At 40.0% G+C, this 8,768-nt stretch overlaps 1 long non-coding RNA gene across 1 annotated transcript in view; it reads right to left on the minus strand.

Moving 5' to 3' along the window:
• Positions 1-5,551: 5,551 nt before the first annotated feature.
• The window catches only part of LOC126248267 (uncharacterized), a 114,427-nt gene continuing 111,210 nt past the window's right edge, over positions 5,552-8,768 (minus strand). Inside the window, exon 2 of the long non-coding RNA XR_007545441.1 lies at positions 5,552-8,258. This is a non-coding gene — a long non-coding RNA (uncharacterized LOC126248267). The remainder of the gene's footprint in view (positions 8,259-8,768) is intronic.

The raw sequence follows: 8,768 nt of genomic DNA on the forward strand, positions 1-8,768 counted from the left end.
TAACATTCTGCATTCAAAATCTGTTGATTTCTGTAATGTGGCCATAATTGTATTATTAATCTTCATACACGAATCACCTGAGTACCAATGACAGCTCCACCAATGCACTAGCCTTTTGTACTCATGTATGTGACACTAGCACAATCTGTATATATGCATCTCACTATCCCATGGCTTTTGTCACCTCAGTGTACTTCCTTGTCCACTGATTTCCTTCACTGTGATCTTGTTGATGAGTGAGAACTCAGATATTCACAGAGAGGAATAAATTCATCATCTACTCCAGTTGTTTCCAACCTGGGAGGTAATTACCACATGGGAACTAAAATGAAATTTTCTTACTAACAGAAAAATATTTCATTATCTTTCAGACATGAGACTAAATCAATTCACAACCCTTTGTTATTGCCATTTTGCTAGATACTAATATTTATTTGATCACTACTACTACCACCGTCATCCACTTGAAACCTACTGCTGGATAAAGTTTTCCTCCACAGTTCTTCATGTGCTGCATTCTTCACATATATTAATCCATGATGCTCCTGCAAGTTGTCTAATGCTACCTATCTACCTTTCATTACACCATCAACTAGGTCATTTTCTTATCTTTGAATCCAGCAGTGAGCTTCCTTGGCCCATCTACCATCTATATACTTACCTACATGTCCTGCTCACCTGCTTAGCATTTTTATTATAATCGTATTTTCAGATTCCAGTTCATTATATTCATTGGTTTGTGTGTCTACAACTGATTCCCAACATGCACTCCTCCACTGCTGATTAACCTCAGTTTTTGAATGATTTTTCAGTTAAAATGTCCATAAATCACAACCAATTGTTAAAAACAGTAATGCACACTCATTTTAAATATTCGATTTTATGCATACAAGAAACTTCATTTTCAAAACACTGTTTACTTTACCAAACAATGGAAAATCCAGAATGGAATGTAACAATGTAATTGGCTCCAGACTAGAGACTGGTCATGTGTGTGAATTGTGTGTGTGTGTGTGTGTGTGTGTGTGTGTGTGTGTGTGTGTGTACATTATCTATTTTTGACAAAGGCCTTGTTGGCCAAAAGCTAAATTTACTTTACCAGTAGCATTTGTGCCGTTTTTACTATTCATTACCTGTCTCCATTCTTTGCAAGTCATCTTATGGTGTGTGGTACTTTGTGTACCACTCTAACATTCCTCCCCCCCCCCCCCCCCCCTTTAATGTTCCAGTCACAAATGTTGTGCAGGAAAAATAATTATCAGTAAGCCTCTGTGAGCTCAAATCTCTCCTCTCACAGGTTACCTTCATGATTTTTTTCATCATGATATAGTAGGGGGAAACAATATAACAGTTCACACTTCTAGAAATGTGTTCACAGAATTTTAACAGTATACTACACCATGATAAACAATGCGTCTCTTGTAACATGTGACTGGATTTGGATGAACATCACCTGGACACATTTACACTTACTAAATGAACCTAGGATGTAATGCACTGCTTTCGTGGATCTTCTCTATTTCCTCTATCTTTCCTACCCAGCAAGGGTTCTAGACTGATGACCAATATTCTAGTAATATTAGAACAAGAGTTTGTAAGTTACTAACTTCATGGGTGGACAACACTTCCTGACGATTCTTCCAACAAACTTCAGTCTGGCCTCTGCCTTTCCTACAATTAGTTTTATGCAGTCATAACACTTTAAATTACTTTGTATGCACTCTCTCATATATTTAATTGATGCGACTGTTTTCAGTGCTTATTCAACACCCATAATTGTACAAGAATGGGCCTTTTCATCTGTGTGTTACATTTATTCATGTTTAGGGTCAGCTGCCAATTCCTGAACCCAGTGTAAATCCAACACAGCTCTTCCTGCAATTCACTATACTATTCTAGCAACACAACAGCATCATCTGCGAGCAGCCTTATGGTGCTTCTGTTATCTGCTATGGCATTTATATACAGGGTCAGTGAGCTAAGTTGTTCACCTTAGATATTTCCTGAACTGTTTAAGATGTCTGAATTCTGTTTTTGTCCAAATGAATTGTGAAAAAGTCCTCACTGAATGACAGTCTCTATTCACAGCTATATAAATTGCAAAGATATTCCAGAATGAATTTCCTTCTTGGCAGATTAAAACTGTGTGCCAGACTCAACCCGAACCCACGACATTTGCCATTCATGGGCAAGTACTCTACCAATGGAGCTACCCGAACACAACTCGCGACCCATTCTCATAGCTTTACTTCCTCCTATCTTCAAAACTTCACAGACGTTCTCACGCATAACTTGCAGGACTAGCACTCCTGGAAGAAAGGATATTGTAGGGACACGGCTTAGACACAGCCTAGGGCAATTTTTTTTACTTTGCAGCACAGTATATGCTGATGTGAACCTTTCTGGCAGATTAAAACTTTGTGCCGGACTGAAACCCCAACCAAGATATTTTGTTTTCTGGGCAACTGCTTAACTGACTGGGCTATCTGAGAATGTGTCTCAACTGACACACACATGCGCGCGCGCGCACGCACGCACGCACACACACAGCGAGCGCGCCAGTACCTCATTTCATGCCTTCCACACTTGACAGAAGTTCTTCTGAGATACTGACGAAAGTGAAGCTGTGAGAATGGATCATGAATTGAACTTGAGTAGCTTAATTAGCAGAGAACTTGCCTGCAAAAGGTTCTGTGCTCAGGTACGAGTCTGGCACACAGTTTTTATCTGCCAGGAAGTTACGAAGATATTGCTATCAATGTTGTATTTTCAAAAAGAACTATGGTAATTTCTGCAGCTAGTATCATAGTTCTAAAAGAGGAGACTTCACTGGAATTTCACTTTTCAGAATCTGATTATAGTTTCAGGGAAATTACAATACTTAGAACTTGGGATTTATCTGTTTTGAACAAGAAACTGATTGTCATCTTATGTAGAAGATTGTGTTGTTATACAGAATTGTCTCATCAGGCTGATGAGACGCTCCAGCTTGTGTCACAGTTACAGGGGTCTACTTAAAAAGGTGGACTAGTGATGAAAAGATTAATTTAAAACGTTTAATCACACTTCCGACTACAAGTGGCTAGACCAACACACCAACTGCTGGCAAAGAATGTGGCATTTATGAATGATTCACCACTTAACTACAGTAACAATCCGTGCTTGTTTCTGCCAGAGACTAGAAAGAAACATGCATGTCAAAAATCGAACAATCTGTAAAAACAGGAAACTGAGGTATTTTCGACTGAAAAAAGGTAAATCTACATTTGTACCATTTGTTGATTTAGAGAAATCTTTTGACAATACTGACTGAAATAAACTTTTTGAAATTCTGATATTAATAAAGATAAAATACGGGGAGCAAATGGTTATCTGCAACTTGTACAGAAACCAAACTGCAGCTTTTAAGAGTTCAAGGACAAGAAAGAGAGGCAGTATTTGAAAGAACGTACAGAGACAGGGTTGTAACCTATCTTACATGTTATTCAACTTGTACATTGAGTAAACTTCTGAAACAGAATTAAAGTTCAGGGCGAAGAAATAAAACTTTTGTAAGATACTGATTACATTGTAACTCTTCCAGAGATGGCAAAGGACTCAAATTAAACTCTGAAATGAGACACTAACAGTAGATGACTTTTGCTGTTTGGGCAGCAAAATAACTGATGATTGTGAAAGTAAATGGGAATTAAAATCCATACAGACAATAAAAATGAAGTCTTTATGACAAGATAAACATTTCATATCACTTTGCAATATTACACCTAGATATCGAATCAACATACCTGTGTCAAGCAGCACACTACTAATGCTGTATTTGAACATTACGGGACTATTTTTCCTGCTTATCTGCATTATCTGACATTTTTCTACATTTAAAGGTAGCTGCCATTCATCACATCAACTAGAAATTTTGTGTAAGTCATCTGGTGTCATACTACAGTCACTCAGTGACAACACCTTCCCATACACTACAGCATCAACAACAAACAGCCACAGACTGCTGCTCACCCTGTCTATAAGACCATTTATGTATACAGATAACAACAGTGGTCCCATCACACTTTCCTGGGGCACTCTGGATAATACCCTTCTCTCTGATGAATACTCACCAGTGAGGACAACGTACAGGTGAGCCACTCACATATCTGGGAACCTACTCTGTCATATGCTCATACCTTTGTTATCAGACTACAGGAGGCACTGTGTCAAATGCTTTCCACGAAGCTCAATGGTATCTAAACATTAATGAGTTTCTTCAGCTCAATGTGACATACCTGAAGCAACTGGAGCCACTATCAAAGTAGAGGAGAAAGCAAGGTAATGGCAGTACGTACAAAGCCCAACATCAACAAAACAGGGGAGAAAAGCAATGGTTTCATTTCAGGCCTACCATTTGTAAATATACAGGGCATGCCAGGTGGAATGGTCAACATTCAGGGTTACAACGGGAACTAGCATTTGTAGCAAAGACTTGCAAGGCCCACACTGGAGTGCTTGTAGTAGCTGAAGGCTGTGGTAGAATGTAGTAATAAGGGTGAACATATCCTAAAGGCCCACACTAGAGCTCCTATAGTAGCCAACAGCTGTGTCAGAACATAGTAGCAGTATGCATCTCCTCAAGTCCCCTACTAGAGGATTTTTGCAGTAGCGATGTTTGTATCAGGACATAATAGAAATGTACTTCTCCTCAGGGTCCGCAATAAAAACTTTTAGTAGCTGATGGTTGTGTCAGAACGTAGCAGGAGTGCGCATCTCAACAACATCTTTATTAGAGGACAGCCAATGGCCATGTCAGAATGCAGGTATGGAAATCAACTCTCAAGGCACCTACTAGAGGACATCTGATGTCTGCATCATAACATAGAAGGCGATAACATCTCAATGGCCTTACTAGACGACTTTTAGTAGCAGACAGCTGGGTCAGAACATACTAGCAGTAGACATCTCCTCAAGATCTCTTCTGGAGGATGTCCAGTACTGATGGCTGCATCAGAATGTACCAGGTGCGAACAACTCAAGGTTTCTAATAGAGGACTTCTGGTAGCCGATTTCTACATCAGAATGTAATAAGTATGAACAACTCCAGGCTCCTACTAGAGGACTTCTGATAGCTGTTTCAGGAAAGGAGTAAACACCTCTCAAGGCACAGAGGAGTAGTTGTAGCTGATGGCAGGGTCGGGGATATAGTAGGAGTGTGAGTCTCCTAATGGCCCCTAGTTAAAGATCAAGAGCTGCAGATTGAGTGGATGTGAGAAAGCAAAGACTAACAGCTGCACACAAGAACAGTTGTTTCAGTACCTCTAAAATTTATTATGATAGCATAAGGAACTTCAGAAGATGGATGCAAAAATCATCTGAAGCTGTTAATTTTTGAAACACAGAACAATAAGTAGTTGCTGTGTCATTTCTTCAGTATTATTACCACAGCTGAGCTGTTTGATCTATTCAACTCTGATAAATTCATGTGAATATTGATTTCTGTGTAAAGCAATAGAAGCACCACAGCGCAACCGTATTTCGCAAGCATTGCCAGCAATAACACGCAAACTCTCTTTTAAATCTCGAAATTTATTTACTATATTTTACATGTCCAGGACATTGAATTATTACAAAACCGACAGAGCATTAATAACATACATATTGAGATTGAATACATATAAAAAATCAGTTACAGAGGAAATTCAGTAACATACAGATAGAAATTAATAACAGTAAAAATACAGGGAAAAATATGTACCACAAGTATTGATAAAATACAGACAGGAAGATTTAAAAAAAAAAAAAAAAAACAGCAAGATAATTCTCTTCAAATTCTGTGGAGAGCCCACTATTTGACAATTTTGGCTGCTTTCTTAGCTGCAGCAAGATCACTTGTAGTAGTGTGTCCAGCAGGTTCCTGTTAACAGACAAATAGATGTTGATGCTCCTGCAGGCCACCACAATGGCAAATTTCATCATCGCTGCTGAAGCACTATTTTGTGAAGTTGACTTTGCATTGTGAAACCCAAGTTATCAATCTGTTTAGCATTTTTTCTTATGACATAAGGTAGGTCTGAACCTGCCACTGGTTCTCCTTTGACATTTGTTTCGTGTGCTTTGGGTGAAGGATCTTGTCAAAGTTCCACTAGGCGAGGACCAGGAATTGAAGGCATTGCCGTAGTTGCCTGTAGGAAGCTCTTTCTTCAAATTCTGGGGAGAGCCCACTATTTGACAATTTTGGCTGCTTTCTTAGCTGCAGCAAGATCACTTGTAGTAGTGTGTCCAGCAGGTTCCTGTTAACAGACAAATAGATGTTGATGCTCCTGCAGGCCACCACAATGGCAAATTTCATCATCACTGCTGAAGCACTATTTTGTGAAGTTGACTTTGCATTGTGAAACCCCAGTTATCAATCTGTTTAGCATTTTTTCTTATGACATAAGGTAGGTCTGAACCTGCCACTGGTTCTCCTTTGACATTTGTTTTGTGTGCTTTGGGTGAAGGATCTTGTCAAAGTTCCACTAGGCGAGGACCAGGAATTGAAGGCATTGCCGTAGTTGCCTGTAGGAAGCTCTTTCTTCAAATTCTGGGGAGAGCCCACTATTTGACAATTTTGGCTGCTTTCTTAGCTGCAGCAAGATCACTTGTAGTAGTGTGTCCAGCAGGTTCCTGTTAACAGACAAATAGATGTTGATGCTCCTGCAGGCCACCACAATGGCAAATTTCATCATCACTGCTGAAGCACTATTTTGTGAAGTTGACTTTGCATTGTGAAACCCCAGTTATCAATCTGTTTAGCATTTTTTCTTATGACATAAGGTAGGTCTGAACCTGCCACTGGTTCTCCTTTGACATTTGTTTTGTGTGCTTTGGGTGAAGGATCTTGTCAAAGTTCCACTAGGCGAGGACCAGGAATTGAAGGCATTGCCGTAGTTGCCTGTAGGAAGCTCTTTCTTCAAATTCTGGGGAGAGCCCACTATTTGACAATTTTGGCTGCTTTCTTAGCTGCAGCAAGATCACTTGTAGTAGTGTGTCCAGCAGGTTCCTGTTAACAGACAAATAGATGTTGATGCTCCTGCAGGCCACCACAATGGCAAATTTCATCATCACTGCTGAAGCACTATTTTGTGAAGTTGACTTTGCATTGTGAAACCCCAGTTATCAATCTGTTTAGCATTTTTTCTTATGACATAAGGTAGGTCTGAACCTGCCACTGGTTCTCCTTTGACATTTGTTTTGTGTGCTTTGGGTGAAGGATCTTGTCAAAGTTCCACTAGGCGAGGACCAGGAATTGAAGGCATTGCCGTAGTTGCCTGTAGGAAGCTCTTTCTTCAAATTCTGGGGAGAGCCCACTATTTGACAATTTTGGCTGCTTTCTTAGCTGCAGCAAGATCACTTGTAGTAGTGTGTCCAGCAGGTTCCTGTTAACAGACAAATAGATGTTGATGCTCCTGCAGGCCACCACAATGGCAAATTTCATCATCGCTGCTGAAGCACTATTTTGTGAAGTTGACTTTGCATTGTGAAACCCCAGTTATCAATCTGTTTAGCATTTTTTCTTATGACATAAGGTAGGTCTGAACCTGCCACTGGTTCTCCTTTGACATTTGTTTTGTGTGCTTTGGGTGAATGATCTTGTCAAAGTTCCACTAGGCGAGGACCAGGAATTGAAGGCATTGCCGTAGTTGCCTGTAGGAAGCTCTTTCTTCAAATTCTGGGGAGAGCCCACTATTTGACAATTTTGGCTGCTTTCTTAGCTGCAGCAAGATCACTTGTAGTAGTGTGTCCAGCAGGTTCCTGTTAACAGACAAATAGATGTTGATGCTCCTGCAGGCCACCACAATGGCAAATTTCATCATCGCTGCTGAAGCACTATTTTGTGAAGTTGACTTTGCATTGTGAAACCCAAGTTATCAATCTGTTTAGCATTTTTTCTTATCACATAAGGTAGGTCTGAACCTGCCACTGGTTCTCCTTTGACATTTGTTTCGTGTGCTTTGGGTGAAGGATCTTGTCAAAGTTCCACTAGGCGAGCACCAGGAATTGAAGGCATTGCTGTAGTTGCCTGCAGGAAGCTCTTTCACAATTCTGAGTCCTGGTCGCCGATGCTCGTGGTCAAATACGGGGTGTCTGGAATCAGTTTTCTGTTTTTCCTATCAATTTCTGAAGTTGGTTTCATGAGGATCTGTTGGAGCTGTACCCATAATTTGGTAAAGCTTACTGACAGGAGCTGCCTCCACTGTGAGGAGATCCTTCCACCTCCAGGACCAGGACATCTAAAAAGAAACAGGTTTCTTGTAAAATTGATACCACACTAACATTTACTAACAAAAAATATGATTATATGCGACATAAGAAAAAAAAATAATTGAGCCTGAATTGAGGATGTCTGAGCAAGAAGAACACAGCCTGTTATTTTGGATGCAGAAGTAACTTAGGTGTACGCAAGGGAAAAGTGTTGGGACCTTTGCTTTTCATGTTATATATTTATTACCTGGCAGACAATATTATTAGTAACCTCAGAGTAACCTGCACAAGGTGCAGTTTTGGAACATGAGTTAATGCTTGAAAAGGACCTGATGGGAAAAGCATTCACAAGTTCTTCCCCAAATTCCAATTGACAGGCATCAAGGTTGATGGTCTAGTGGGGAATGATTGGCTCAGGCAAGCTGTGGTTATTCCTGAAAACGTCACAAAGGTTTCTGGGATTACTAAGCAAAATCCAAGGAAATCCATCCAAAGAATTGTAGCAGAGACTGGTCTGAAGCATTCCAGTATGCAGAAAA

The sequence above is a fragment of the Schistocerca nitens genome, chromosome 3 (genome assembly GCF_023898315.1).
Source record: "Schistocerca nitens isolate TAMUIC-IGC-003100 chromosome 3, iqSchNite1.1, whole genome shotgun sequence".
Classification (NCBI taxonomy): Eukaryota; Metazoa; Arthropoda; class Insecta; order Orthoptera; family Acrididae; genus Schistocerca; species Schistocerca nitens.